This window comes from Corythoichthys intestinalis, chromosome 5, assembly GCF_030265065.1.
Source record: "Corythoichthys intestinalis isolate RoL2023-P3 chromosome 5, ASM3026506v1, whole genome shotgun sequence".
Taxonomy (NCBI): Eukaryota; Metazoa; Chordata; class Actinopteri; order Syngnathiformes; family Syngnathidae; genus Corythoichthys; species Corythoichthys intestinalis.
This window is the reverse complement of record NC_080399.1, coordinates 32,234,543-32,250,196: the sequence shown is the minus strand read 5'-3', so window position 1 is coordinate 32,250,196 and position 15,654 is coordinate 32,234,543.

Genomic DNA, 15,654 nt, shown 5'->3' with positions numbered 1-15,654 from the left:
CGATGCAGAAATCGCAGACATCAAGGAGTGGTCGAGATTATCTTTTCCATATATTTACCAGCTGTGTGGTTGTTTGAACGATGTGCTAATGCTAGCGAACACATGCTAACCGTTTGTGTCATTGCTGTAATAGCACCTAATTATCATTTATTTACGTCAATGCGAACCTGTTTGGCATCGAGGACGAAATTGATTCAGCAAATTATACGGACGTCTAGCATCGTCATTTGGGAGTTTAGCTCGCTGTATAGCTAGGACCGAGCTGTATCGTCCTGGTGAGGACAGTCTATTCGCATTTCGTTGTTCATGCACTGTACACTGTACACTTATTCAGCTTGTTGTTCTCTATTGTATTTTTATATTAAATTGCCTTTCAAGATGACATATCTGTTCTATGTGTTGGATTTTATCAAGTAAATGTCCCCCTAAAAATGCGACTTATACTCCGGTGCGACTTGTAGTCCGAAAAATACGGTATATATATTTTTTATGCCTGAGCTACCCACACTAGCGTTGCGACTGACATAATGAGCACCCCTGATTTACAAGAACTGCTTTGGCACTCCAATATGATACTGCATGATTAATCTGTAAAACAGGAAGTACTGCCTTGCTAGCAAGTTTAGCATTGATTGCTAGATGGGTGTGAATTAAACAAAAACAGGACATTATTTTTTATAGATTAGAAAAGTTTTTAGTGTCAGGCTATAAGCTCAACTTGAATAAAAGCGAGCTGATGCCTCTTAATACTGCTGCCAAGGCCTTCCCTTTAGATACTCTACCCTTCAAAATAGCTGACAAACAATTTACCTATCTTGGAATACACGTCACAAACACCTTTAAAGCTCTCTATCAAGCAAATTTTATGCCCTCCTAACTCCCACTAGAGAAGATTTGGAACGCTGGTCCCTACTTCGGATCTCGCTGATTGCAAGGGTTAATGCAATAAAATGAACACCCTTCCAAAATTTCTATACCTTTTTCAATGCCTCCCTATCTTCCTTTCTCAGACCTTTTTTTTTTTTTTTTTTTTTTTTTACGAAAGTAGATAGTTTACTTTTGTCTTTTCTTTGGGATGGGAAACCCCCTAGAATACGGAGGATATTGTTGCAACGAGCCAGGATAAATGGCAGCCATGCACTTCCAAATTTTAAGTTTTACTACTGGGCAGCAAATCTTAAGATCATTACATATTGGCTTAAAGGTTCAGAAGAGACTTCAGTTCCGGTATGGCTGGAAATGGAGGCGAGGTCATCTAAACCTGCGACATTGTCTTCCTTGGCTCACTCGTCTATTGCAAACCCTTTTGTATTATTCACACAAAATACACGTGTTCGAGTAACATTAAAATTACAAAAAATTTGGAACCAATTCAGACGTCATTTTGGGCTTCAAGCAGTCTCATTCTTTGCCTTCGTTCTCTGGGCCAATAGAGGTATTTGCAGGCTTAGGGACCTTTACATAGATAGCACATTTGCAACATTTGAACAACTGGTGATGAAATTTGATATACCTCGGAATAATTTCTTTAGGTTTTTGCAAGTACGCAGTTTTGTTAGCAGCTTAAACACCTGCTTCCCCATTTTACCAGAGGAGACTGCTTTGGACACATTTCTAAAACCCCTGCCTTCACTTAAGGGTAGTCTATCAATTATTTACAACCAAATTTGTAGCTTACAAAATGTCTCATTGACACCAATTAAAGCACAGTGGGAACAGGAATTTGGGGGGATGATTTCAGAGAAAGTATGGGAGGCTGCATTGAAAAGAGTTCATCCCTCATCAATTTGCGCGTGGCATTGACTTATGCAATGCAAAATTATTCATAGAGCACACTGGACTAAGGAAAGGTTATCCAAGATCTATAAAGATGTTGCCCCTACCTGTGCACGTTGTAACCGTTCACCAGCTAATCACACCCACATCTTCTGGTCTTGCCCATCTTTATATAACTTTTGGTTGGAGGTATTTAAGACAGTTTCAGAAATATGCCGCAAACAAATAAACCCAGACCCCACTATAGCGCTGTTTGGAACGTTCTCATCCGTGTTGGAATCATCCAAGATGGATCAGGATAGAATTGCCTTCGTTACCCTTTTGGCAAGACGACTAATATTACTTGCATGGAAATCTCCCTTCTCGCCTACTCACACGCTTTGGATAAAGTCAATCTTAAGCTGTGTCCACTTAGAGAAGATCTGATGTACGCTTAGGGGCTGCAGAAACAAATTTTATGTTAGGTGGAATACTTTTCTGACTTATGCTAGGGCCTTAAACTTCCCTCATATTCCGGAATGACGATATTTCCTTGCTTCTTTTTTCCTCTTTCTCCTTCTCTTTCCCGTTAGCAACATACGAAATGGGGCTGCTCCTCTAACCAGACCCAAAGTATATACAGTATTTGTATGTAGATTTTTGGGGAGCGCGGTGTGGGGCTAGCTGGTGCTGTGGAACTATGGAGACGTTGCCTTATAATACAGTTTTTTTTGTTTATTTTTTTTTTAACTGACGAGGTGCTGTGTGTGTTGTGTGTGTCTGTTTTTTTGTTGTTGTTGTTTTGCATGTATGCTTATAATCAGGGGTGCACATATTTTTTTTGCCCAGGTTCTCAGAGGAGGACCTGGAGATGTGACTTGGTCCTCATTGAGCTTGAGAGCCGACCCGCCTGATGCGATAAAATTATGACAAGCTTTACTTAGAGCCAATTAACTTTAATTAATTACATTAACAATTAATGCTTGATTAACATGAACTGGCACAACAAAATTGCCATTACTTTAAAGTGAAATGCAAAGAAATAAACATAAAAGCACCAATCCAAAAGAAAGGGCATTATGTGGCTCCCACATTAACTCCAAGCCTTTGTAAAAGTGGGATGTCCTCCTCATAAGACCTCATTCAACGTGCATGTTTAGCTTTGTAAAATGTGAACAAAAACACGTTTGTCAGTGCATGGCGCTGTTTTCATTACCTTTATTCCGCCACTTGTCCATAGGGCAAGTGGGGTCCTGTCTGACATCGATAGTTTGCTTAATTGCCACATGCTCTCAGTTTTTTTCGTGCTTTTCAAAGTTTGGATGGCTGAAATTCTTTGACCCTACATAAAATGCGCTGCTCTTATCAGCGACATTGGGATTGTCACGGCACATTTTGTACCGCATTTCCGTGCGAGCATCATTTACTTCTAGCCACGGTACCTCCTGCAGCCACTTTTCAGCAAAAGTCCTTTTTTTCCCGGTAGCTCCGGTGACTTCTCTGTCGTCTGTCTGTGTTTTGACGGGGGTGGGGGAACACGATATAATTACTCAGTAGGGCCTGCCTCTTCGACATTTTGAGAAGTTATTTTCTCATGTCCGCCGCAAATACAGTGGTCAGCCATCGGTACGCAAAAGCGTATGGAATACGTTGAGGGCCAGCGCGTTTGTCTACGTCCAGTACGCATGCGCGCATGCGGACCACTTATGTGCACCCCTGCTTATAATCAAGGTCACATAGCATGTAAGTTGGATCCCATTGCTGAGACATAAATGTTAAATTGACTTGCGACTGGAAAACAATAAAAAGAACGTTAAAAAAAAAAAGAGAGAACAGTTTTTAGAAAAAAGTTTTTAATCTCCCCTCTATATGCATGAACACACGAGCCATGTAAATCCATCACCTGCAAGCACACACGTGACATGCTCCTTGGGCTTTGATTCACACACCTCCACTTTACCATGCAGCTGCTCAACCACCAACAGTTTCGCATGCTGTGGAATGTGGTTTGAGATTAAGGCAGAACAAGTTTTAGTGAATCACACAAAGCCACAGGGCTGAACGGCGCCAGCATCTCCTATAGCAGATGCTCATCATTACTATTATTACCAGCAGTCTTTAGTTTGCTGTTTTATTCCTCAGGTAGTCTGACTGTTGCCAAAACAACATCACGTTATCGGCTAAATAATCAGCATGTGCTTGCTGGAGGTGCCGTCCCACAAGACGATTGCACTGAGGTGAGTTGCTACAGGTGTGAACATTCTTTGGCGGATGAAAGGAGAGTTAAAAACACCCACACCTCCAGGGCTCAAGATTCCTTAGATAAGGATTATGCACAATAAAAACGCTTCAACTCTTTGGCTTCTATTGCAACTCACCAATAGGAGGCATTCTGCTCTTGATATGACCTCTTGACAAGGATAATCCAGAAGCTTGTTACACCTCTTTAAGATGTAATTGCTTGCTGTCACAGGACAAGAATCTTCCCTCCCTTTTTTACAAGGACCATAACAGCCAAAAGCATCAATCTTTTTTGTGGAGCAGCTCATCAACCTAAAAGGCGGATAAGTAATCTGACAGATGATAGATAGAAGGAAACCCTCATGAGCCAAAACAGCCACATTGATAGAGGGTTAGTTTGTGGTGAAATTCTTACTGTGATTCTGGGCGGCGCCACACCGCACAGTTGGGCCTGGAGCACAGGGGGAAGAAGGGCGCAGCAGGTTAACCGACGTGTCTGCTGGAGCGCCCTGCTTATTTGCCTGGCAGGCAGTTCAGAAGGCGTGTCGCCTTCTGGGTGTCAACCCTAACACACCCGAGCCACTGCTCTGTTCTCCCACAGAGTGGCGGCAAAGCATTTGAGGAGTGAGTGATTTATATGGCAGCTGTCAGGCGATTTTTGGTCATGTTGCAAAGTGGAACAGCTGACAAAGACTGGCCTTTTCTGATGTTGTTGCCTCTGTGAGGATGCAAATGAGATTTTATGATGTCATTGTAGCTTTGTCTGACTGTGCCCTCTCACCCAAGTTGCCATGGAAACAGTCTAGTGAGTACGAATGGGCATGAGGAAAACTCTATTAATTGGCTACCATTAGGGAAATAGACATTAGATATATTTGAATTTTGGAGAGATGGCAGTGAATCATCATGTTTCAGTGCGATTGACAGCAATAGATGTACAAACCATTTGAACTGGGAGTGGCTGGCAGCGAATGATTGCTGCTAGGTCACCCAGTTCTGAGAGACTGTCACTGTCAATGCTAGCAAAAACTCTTGCAAAACATATCTTCACCAATTTTCAACTTTCCAAAGTATTACATTTTTCTAAGTCTTGATGGCACAAATGACTGCATCCTATCTATTCTGCCTAGCAACAAGTGCTCTAAGGAGCTTGAAATGTTCTTTCCAAAGTTGACTAAACTTGAGATGTGCAGTTATGGGGAAAAAAAACCCACATCATACCGTAAGAGAGAGTTGTACCTAAGTGGTTGGTGCGCCACCAATTTGTTTCACTTTAAAAGATATTCTGGTGCCAACTGCTCCTTTCCCAATGACCAATCTTTTTAATCATTGTTCTGAAATCCCGATCCCAAAGAAGAGCTTTAGAAGTGGAGATGTTTGATATCTGAGATGAAGGCACTAAAGCCCCCTGCAGTGCACTAGCAGAGTGTAACCTTATTTCACGCTGGCTCTCAAATAGTGTCGAGAATTTGTGAGGCAGTTAGTGGCCGTCATTAATAACGACCCTGGCTGGCTTGACAGCTGCTGATTGGAATGAAGAGCAGCGCTCCAGCAGACAGCTACAAATTTTCCTGACAGCCATGTCTCCATTACAGGGCGTCAACTGCCAAAACAGCAGTAATCAGAGAAGAGAGAAAACACGCTTTCACACCGCAGACACCTTCTTTTATGCTTTCACTGTACGGAAGCATTAGCACACCAACAAGCACGTAAACACATTGCTGATTGCTTATTTCCGATACCATTTTGAAACAAACTGCACATCTGTTAGCAGCGGAGCTAACACTTAGCTTTGTGTTTTCTGAAGCGTTGTTATTCAAGATTCAGCACTAGCTGTTTTTGACAACTTTCCTATGTCTATTATAAATGCCAAAAGCAGTTAGTTCAGCCAAACAGCAACAGTCCCGGTTGTCCACATAGGATTTTAATGATCATACACTGTTGTTGTTGTTGTTGCTGTTGTTTTTGCAAATAAACTTCATCTCGCGGCTTATGTTACAATTAATGCCCAAACATAAATGTCAGTACAAGATTATGTCCTTAAATGGGTCAACACACAAAGCACGGAGATCGTGCTTATTAAAGTCCAAAATGAAATTTGTCGGAATTTACTATTGGATCTCAGTCCCGCATTCGACACGGTTGATCACAACATACAACTCAGCAGATTGGAACAGTGCGTAGGGCTCACTGACACTGTTCTTAAATAGTTCACATCTTATTTACATGATAGGGATTTCTTTGTGTCAATCGGAAACCATCAGTCAGAATGAACAAAATTCACATGTGGAGTCCCTCAAGGGTCCATTCCTGGACCACTCTTATTTAACATCTTTATGTTTCCCCTGGCTCAGATCATGGAACAGTGTGACATCTCCTATCACACCTATGCAGATGACACACAACTCTAAATTTCTGTGTTCCACATTATTATAGTCCCATAGTCGTCCTGAGTAAATGGGGTCGGTGGTGCGTCCCCTCTTGCCATCCCTGAAGGCTGGTTGATGGGTGCGCGGGTGGCCCGGGGGGGGCTCCTTTGCTGGGCTGCGGGAGGGGCTGCGCTGCCCCCCCGAGTGGCTGGGTGTGGGCCGTGGCCCTGGGTTGGCGCCCACGTGGCGTCTCTGCTCGTCTGCGTGGCTGTCGCGTGCTTGGTGGGGATCGCGTGCAGCTGGATGTGATTGGGTGCGCTCGGGTGGGTGGTGGGGTGCTGGGAGTGGCGATGGGGCGGCGTAGGGTCGGTCGCCAACGGGTTTACACTCACAAGGGATTAACACGATTACTGGGTTCTAGATCACAGAGCTCATTTGTGTACACCCTACCCCTTTCAATCACTTAGCTTATAGACTCCCCCACCCCCGTTCCCTTCTTTCCCTGGTCAACAGGCCCCCCACATGGTGTCAAGCGGAAATACATCGAGGTGACGATAGCACCAACATATTAGTAGTTAGTGTAGATCAGATATGTCCAAAGTCCGGCCCAGGGGCCAAATGCGGCCCGTGGTCAAATTTCATCCGGCCCCCAGCCTCTGTCATAAAATCAATAACGTCTGGCCCGCACACAGACTTAATAAATTGGTCAGCAGTACTGCTACCAGCAAATGAAGTATCTTACACACTAAATGCTGCTCCTCATTTACCCACGAAAAGGCAGCAGCACTCTAAGCAACATTCCCCCGTGTGACCCTTTACTCCCAATTTTCTAAAATAGCGACAATCAACAAAAAAAGAAAGTTGACTGCGACGGCTGGCGCTTCAAGGATAGGTGGAAATTGGACTATTTCTTCCCTAAATTCCGCAACAACTGTCTACAGTCGCTGTTTTTAAAGAGTTAAATGTGAGGCGATATTCCCGAACAAGACACGTTGACATGTACGACAAGATTACAGGGAAGATGCGTAGCATTAGCGAGAAATTGAAGCAAGTTGAAGCTAGTTTAATTTCACAGCAGCAGTATTTCGCAAGAGCCCGAGAGTCGAAAGAGAACACCACAAAAGCTAGATATACTGCCAAACGATTCCGTGGAATTGAGATTCCGTGGAATTGAGATTCCGTGGAACTGAGATTGTTGAAATGTATTCATTTAAAAAAATAATAAAGCATATGTGACACACAGAATGGCTTGCTAAAATTTGCTTAAATATATTGTTCTACATAAAGGACGTCAGCCAAGGTTGGCCCCCCAAATTTTTACCACACCAAATTTGGCCCTCTTTGCAAAAAGTTTGGACACCCCTGGTGTAGATGTTCAATGTATTTCTTGTTATTGTTTGTGTTTCTTTTCTTTCTTCTCATGGGTTTCTTTTCTTCTGTTCCCCCATAACCCCTTCCTGTTCGCTGCTTTGTCATAATAAACGAGGTATGTTGAATGATCACAATGGGAGTATGTCATACTCTCAATGTGAAACATTAAAACTGTTCAGGCCAACTGGGCACTTAGCCTTCCATTCTCCGTGTCAAACAGCTGAACAGGACAGGTTTAAAAAAAAAAAAAAAAAAAAAAAAAAAATTGCCTTGCCTCTCCTCCTTTTCTGCTTTATTTCCATTTCTGATTTCAATTATTATTAATTAAAAAATATATATATATTTTAATTCGATTCGTGATTTAATGCGATTTTTATGTATAATTTTATTTCATGTTTGAATTGTCTTTGATTTCATGTGATTTTTATGATCTTCATGTGATGTCAAGCACTTTGAATTGCCTTTTGTTGAATTGTGCTATACAAATAAATTTGCCTTGCCTCGCCTTGCCAACAGTTGCACAAGACACAACATGTCTTTTGCCGCATGTAACCAAAACCACAATGTCTAACCATCAAGAGTGTTATTAACTTAAATGTCCAAGTCAAGACAGGTTGTTTACCCTCCAGTGCCCACAAATCACATCGCATCACTATTACGCACAGGAATGTGCACCCCAGCCTAGGCTACAATTACAGTTACTGTGAAATTTATTCGGTCAAACTAATTACAAGTACACAATGTCCTTTTTAGAAGTCAGAAAGTGATAGGCTACTGGACCAAGGGCATCGTGTCTTTATTTTCCTGCAAGAGGCCAAAGATGTTTTGGCCAAAGAGTTAGGAGCCAAATAAAGTCATGTCTTTCCTGGAAGTATAAAAGTAGAAATGCTGATTACATTTCAAAGAGATGCTAATGTTGTAATTTAACAAAAATAGGATGCATTCTCAATGAGGTTGCTAAACCTAAATAGTAGTAAGGCTGTCATATCCATGAATGTGTATGTTGTGCATTCTTGTGGAATGTTCTGCTCTTGCAATGATACTTTTTTCCCCAGTAAACATTCCAGGTCCAGAAAGTGGAGTGAGTGAAAGTCTGTGGCCTTGAACAGTTTGATCCCTGTAGTGACAGCGGGTTTTAGTGTGGGTCATCCTGTCAACGCTCAGCTTCCACGCATTCCTTCTGTTCTTCAATGCAAGGCATGCTCGTGCAAATACAGTATATAAACACTGCTATGGAGTCATGCATGCGTATCATAGCATGAAGCATCACCCTCAAATAAAGGATTTAAAAATAATATAGGTATAAAATACTGTGACATTATTCTGAAAATTATTTTTGTGACATTATGGATTGAAGACCTCAAAGAGTATAACTTTTATTATTATTCTTTTCGATCTATAATCAAACCTTTGGCATGTACAGTGGGGCAAATAAGTATTTAGTCAACCACTAACTGTGCAAGTTCTCCCACTTGAAAATATTAGAGAGGCTTGGATTTTTAAAGAATTTATTTGCAAATCATGGTGGAAAATAAGTATTTGGTCAATACGAAAAGTTCATCTCAATACTTTGTTATGTACCCTTTGGTGGCAATAACAGAGCCCAAACGTTTTCTGTAACTCTTCACAAGCCTTTTACACACTGTTGCTGGTATTTTGGTCCATTCCTCCATCCAGATCTCCTCTAGAGCAGTGATGTTTTGGGGCTGTCGTTGGGCAACACGGACGTTCAACGCCCTCCACAGATTTTCTATGGGGTTGAGATCTGGAGACTGGCTAGGCCACTCCAGGACCTTGAAATGCTTCTTACGAAGCCACTCCTTTGTTGCCCTGGCTGTGTGTTTGGGATCATTGTCATGCTGAAAGACCCAGCCACGTCTCATCTTCAATGCCCTTGCTGATGGAAGGAGATTTTCACTCAAAATCTCTCAATACATGGCCCCATTCATTCTTTCCTTTACACAGATCAGTCATCCTGGTCCCTTTGCAGAAAAACAGCCCCAAAGCATGATGTTTCCACCCCCATGCTTCACAGTGGTTATGGTGCAATTCAGTATTCTTTTACCTCCAAACATGAGAACCTGTGTTTCTACCAAAAAGTTCTATTTTGGTTTCATCTGACCATAACACATTCTCCCAGTCCTCTTCTGGATCATCCAAATGATCTCTAGCGAACCGCAGACGGGCCTGGATGTGTACTTTCTTCAGCAGGGGGACACGTCTGGCAGTGCAAGATTTGAGTCCCTGGCGGCGTATTGTGTTCCTGATAATAGCCTTTGTTAGTGTGGTCCCAGCTCTCTGTAGGTCATTCACTAGGTCCCCCCGTGTGGTTCTGGGATTTTTGCTCACCATTCTTGTTATCATTTTGACGCCACAGGGTGAGGAGAGAGTTGAAAGTCCGTGTTGCCCAACGACATCCCCAAAACATCACTGCTCTAGAGGAGATCTGCATGGAGGAATGGGCCAAAATACTAGCAACAGTGAGTGAAAAGCTTGTGAAGAGTTACAGAAAATGTTTGGCCTCCGTTATTGCCAACAAAGGGTACATAACAAAGTATTGAGATGAACTTTTGGTATTGACCAAATACTTATTTTCCATCATGATTTGCAAATAAATTCTTTAAAAATCAAACAATGTGATTTTCTGTTTTTTTTTTTTCCCACATTCTGTCTCTCATGGTTGAGGTTTACCCATGTTGACAATTACAGGCCTCTCTAATATTTTCAAGTGGGAGAACTTGCACAATTAGTGGTTGACTAAATACTTATTTGCCCCTCTTTAGTTATAATTTTACTTTTCGAAAAGGTTCCATCGCCAACAAAAATGTCCAAATTAGGAAGTGCAGCATTGTACACACTCACAGTTAAGTGAGTTTCTGTGCATTCAGTGAACACACACCAGGAGTGTTCTGAAACACCAACAATGTCACGATTACTGCCATTTTTAAGCCTTTTATACATGGCAAGTCCTTTAATCATTAAAATTCGGTCCGTTTTTGTCATTTGTTAAATTTAAAAGAACCAATTTCTGTCTTTCAATCACTTTTATTATTGTTTAACTTTAACTTTAAAAATGAAAAAATAGATCTTCCTCTTTACAAAATTCGAACTGCCAGCTAAGAATCACCCATGGGGAAATATTGCCAGGCATATGCAATGCAGTGTCGTTTTCATTATGCGTTAAGATGGCACAAAAGACCTTAAAGATACTGAACTGTCCCTTTAAGTGCCATGATAAGATGGTGGATGGGAGCCATGCATGCCAGTATGTATCTTTTCATAAAATGATGGCACAAGATACCCAGGAAAATACCATATATTTCTTGCAATTTTTAACATTCCATCAAAGCATTTACTCCATTTGAATACTTAGTAGCAGGTTTTACTGATGGTTGGTCTATTGCAGAGATTCAGCCTCTCATCTCCTACCAACTGAACAAACAAACAAGCCCACAATGCACATCAATCCCCAGCAAGCACTTACAGTTGACATGGACACACATGCATAAACACTGCAGAGCCGCCACAGGAGGTGGCAGACAATCAAGAATGGGAGGCTTCATTTTATAGCTGCCGCTTCCTTGTCAGCTTTACTCCCGGCAGCAATAAAACACTCCATAATAAAAGCTGCAATCCCAGGAAGCAGCAGGACTGCGGCTATAGATAATCTACTCAGCTCTCAAACGCCTAGCACTGCGTTTGCATTTCCTGTCCCAGAATCCATCATGCAGGTTTACATCGGGGTTTTCTGGTTTTAAGCATAATGAAAAGCAACGAGGCAAAGCTTATCTGCTGGATCCACGTGGGCCAAGCAATATTGTGACCTTCGCTTCCACTGCTTAATTAGCAGCTTCTTCGCTGTCCAAACATGATCTGAGGGGAGATGACTTAATTCAACCTCCAGATAAAAACCAATAAGGGAATATCCGTCGAGTTGTTTAAAAAAAAAAGAAAAAAAAAGTGCATTTGTATTGTACTTTTATTTACCCACATAACTTTGATTTTTCAGAACAATAATATACAGTGCTGCTCGAAAGTTTGTGAACCCCACAGCGATGGTCAGATTTTTTGTAAAAAAAACTAAAATAACCTTATTAAATGTTAAGTTATACCCAAATCCACAATACTGACATTCCAAATAATGGACTGAAACAAAAGAAATAGTTATATTGTCATTCTTTATTTAACAAAAGTGGTTGATTTAAGAAAAACTCAGATATCATGTGTGCAAAAGTATGTGAACCCCTTCAGTTAATAGGATATTGCGCCTCCTTTTGCAGAGATTACCTCAACCAAACGGTTTCTGTAGTGCAGCGGTCTCAAACCGACTCCACAAAGGGCCGCAGTGGGTCCTGGTTTTTGTTCCAACAGATCCAGCACAAACAGTTCAACCAATGAGGTTTCTACTAACATAAGCAGCACCTGATTGCAATCAACTGATTACACTTGTAAGAAACCAGATTGGTGAAAAGGTATTTGTCTCGTTTGGTTGGAATGAAATCCAGTACCCCCTGCGGCCCTTTGAGGACCGGTTTGAGACCACTGCTGTAGTGACTAATCAGCCTCTCACATCTACTTTGGGGGATTTTTGCCCATTCCTCCTTGCAGAACGCAGTCAGTTGAGAGAGGTTTGATGGGCGTCTGGCATGAACTGCTCGCTTCAGGTCCCGCCACAGCATTTCAATGGGATTTAGGTCAGGACTTTGACTGGGCCAGTCCAGAACACGAATCTTCTTCTTTTTCAGCCATTCCTTGGTTGTATTGCTGGAATGCTTTGGATCATTATCATGTTGCATGATCCACCTTCTGCCAAGCTTTAACTTCAAAACAGATGGCGTCAGGTTATGTTCTAGGATTTGACAATATTCCTCAGAATTCATGATTCCCTGGACTATGTGGAGTTGTCCAGGTCCTGAGGATGAAAAGCAAGCCCAGATCTTGACATTCCCACCTCCATGCTTCACTGTTGGGAGAAGGTTCTTTTGGTGGTATGCAGTGATGACTTTTCGCCAGACATGGCGGTTTTGGTTGTGACCAAACAGTTCAATTTTGCACCTACATCAGTTGATGAAAACTCTTTTTAATTTAGTCTCGACAACACAACTGTTAAAAAAACAAAAAAAAACTACTGAATTGATTGATTAGGAAATCAGGTTGAAATAATAGAAAATTCCAAAATGTTGAGGGGGTTCACAAACTTTTGAGCAGCACTGTATTTTTCATATTTACTTTTATAAATCTATTAGTAATATTAATATTAAAGGAACTTCAGGTTTCATGAGTTATCACTCCCTAAATCTGACCAAATCATTGAAAACAAACAATATTTGCTGGAATCTGCTCCAACCACCTAAAAATATTGACGAAAATACAGTACATAGATAACAACTTGGAATCAAAAAAATAATAATAACAAATAGAGATACATCCGATCATAGACTTCATAATGTATTGACGGGGCGCGGGTCCGATTCATAGGCGGCCTATCTCCGTCAAAGCTGACTGGGTGGAAACACAGACAAGAGCTTTTTCCGTTGAAAATTCTTGTGAATAAATGCTTAAATCCCTGAATTCTTTATATATATGGACGTAAAACAGTCTTGATTATTCGTTAAAAGAAAAAAAAAAGTGCAGGTAGCATTTATTTTATGTAAATATTGCAAACTACGAGGCTAGTCAGTAAGGAAATTAACAGCTGCCATTCGTAAAAAAAGAGCTTTTTCCGTTGAAAATTCATGTGAATAAATGCTTAAATCCCTGAATTCTTTATAAATATGGATGTAAAAGAGTCTCGGTTCTTGGTTAAAGCAAAAAAAAAAAAAAAAAAAAAAAAAAAAAAAACGTGCAGGTACCAGACAGACACATCTGTGTCTTGACACTCAGTGATACATGCTACATGGAGTTTTTGGATCGAAACAAAATATGTACGCGATAATATCTCGTTAACGTCATGGCGTCTGTAATTCTGTTCTCGCGTGCTCTGACCTCCAGATAGGGTTTTGCTGTTTAAAAAACTTAAAAAAAAATTTTTTTTTAAAAAGGAAAAAAAGAACGAATGCCCTCCTGTTCAAAAATTTTCTTCCCCCAGAAAATTGAGATTTTAAGCTTTCCAATGATGTATCACACATGCATATCGGAAAATTTTGAAAGTTGGCTAAATTGGGGGTGTCAGAGCGGAACTTCAAGTCACCGGAGTGTTTTCTGCCATATATAAATGGCTTCAGAATATGTAAACACAATGTTGTACAATTAGCATTCTTATTCTGCTAGGAACTTTAGCTGAACCTGAGAAAGCGTCTTGATCAGTCGGACACGTTAATGATCTTTCAACTCTGTGCTGGTTTCCAGAAACAAAGTGCACAGGCAAACCATCATGTACAAACCATTTTTAATCATGGACACGCTGACAAAACCAGTCAATATGAAAGAAATGATGGAAAACTGAATCGTAAGAAAACCAAGGTATGCCTGACACTGTCAGAGCAGTAAGAACACATACACTATGCTTTAAAAAAATGTTTATTCACTCTAGTCTTGTCTTTTGAGACCATTCTCTCCTTCTCATGACCTCCAATCAAGTGCAATAGCTACGCCAGCCTCCAAAATGCATCTGCACTACCCGTCTGCTGACTACAGGTGTGCTCAGAGGGAGAGTTCACATCTCCTCTAATCTCATTAAACCCTCAGCTGCTCTCGGCCTTTCCCTCCTCACCTCCTTCAGCCTCACACGGCTGCTCGCACCACACTGATCACACCAATCAAGCTTTGATTTACAGTATTTACACCGTCGTCTTGCTCCCGCTGCGGCTACGAGGGAATGCGAGGAATGGCCCACCCCTCCCTGCAGGCAGCATCCAAGCTAAATGCCAACCAATCAGTTGTGGTGGGTGGAGGGCCATGTCACAGAGCAGTTCTTCACCCTTGGCAGGCTTCCCTGTGGTGGCTCTGATCACAGCATAGTGTTAACAACACGTGACCCGGCCTCAAAGCCCACAGTAATTGAGGTTACATCCCAAGCAACACCTTGATGAATAATTAAAAGGGCAGAAACAGAACTCAGAGTGACTTACCCTGGGCCCTAGGGTCTAATAACGTGCTTGGACTGTATTAGGTAATCTATCCACCGGTGCCAGTTAGTGTAGCACACAAATGGGTCAAGGTAAAGGTAAAATAACTGCATCATTGTCAGGGTCGAGTTCTACTTACAGAGCCTAATATTTTCAGGTTAGGTAATGGATAAAACTGGACGGGAAAAAAATACACCTCCTTGTTTTCAACACCTCATCAAAGACACCTTCTATTTACTGTGTGCAGTGCACAAAAGTGTAACAAGAACTACTTTGTGTCCTTGACAAATTGAAACCCGAGTGCAGAAACACGAGCCGCGTTTCCAAGTTGCCATTAAGTCTGCGAAGGTGATAAAGATGCACCTCCATACCAGTGCAACCCGTTGAAGCGACTAACGTCATTCGCAGAGTAACTGGGGTCATTCACACTATGCTAAAATATGACTTGTTTTATGGACTGTAACCCTGAGGATAAGATTAGAAAGTGTGCACCTTACTGAATATTTTTTAGTGGGCGACACTTTCTGTTTGAAAATTGAATGTCATTTTTCGAGTTTCTTTCCTTGCGATTGATGTGCTATCCAAATCCAGTGATCATTCACTGCCAGCCTTCGCAGTTGAAACAGATTCAACGTATGTCAATGTCAATGGCAGCCAATTAGTTAAAGCATAAAATTGAAACAATAACAACAACTTATTCTCAAATGAAAGCACATAGTATTATAATTACTAAAGTCCCTGACAAAAGTCTTCTCACGTTTGTAGATTTTGTAGAAACAATTGCTAATAACCTGACTTTTAATTATTCAATTGGTTTCAGAAATGGCTCACATGAAAGCTAAGACCCTCCC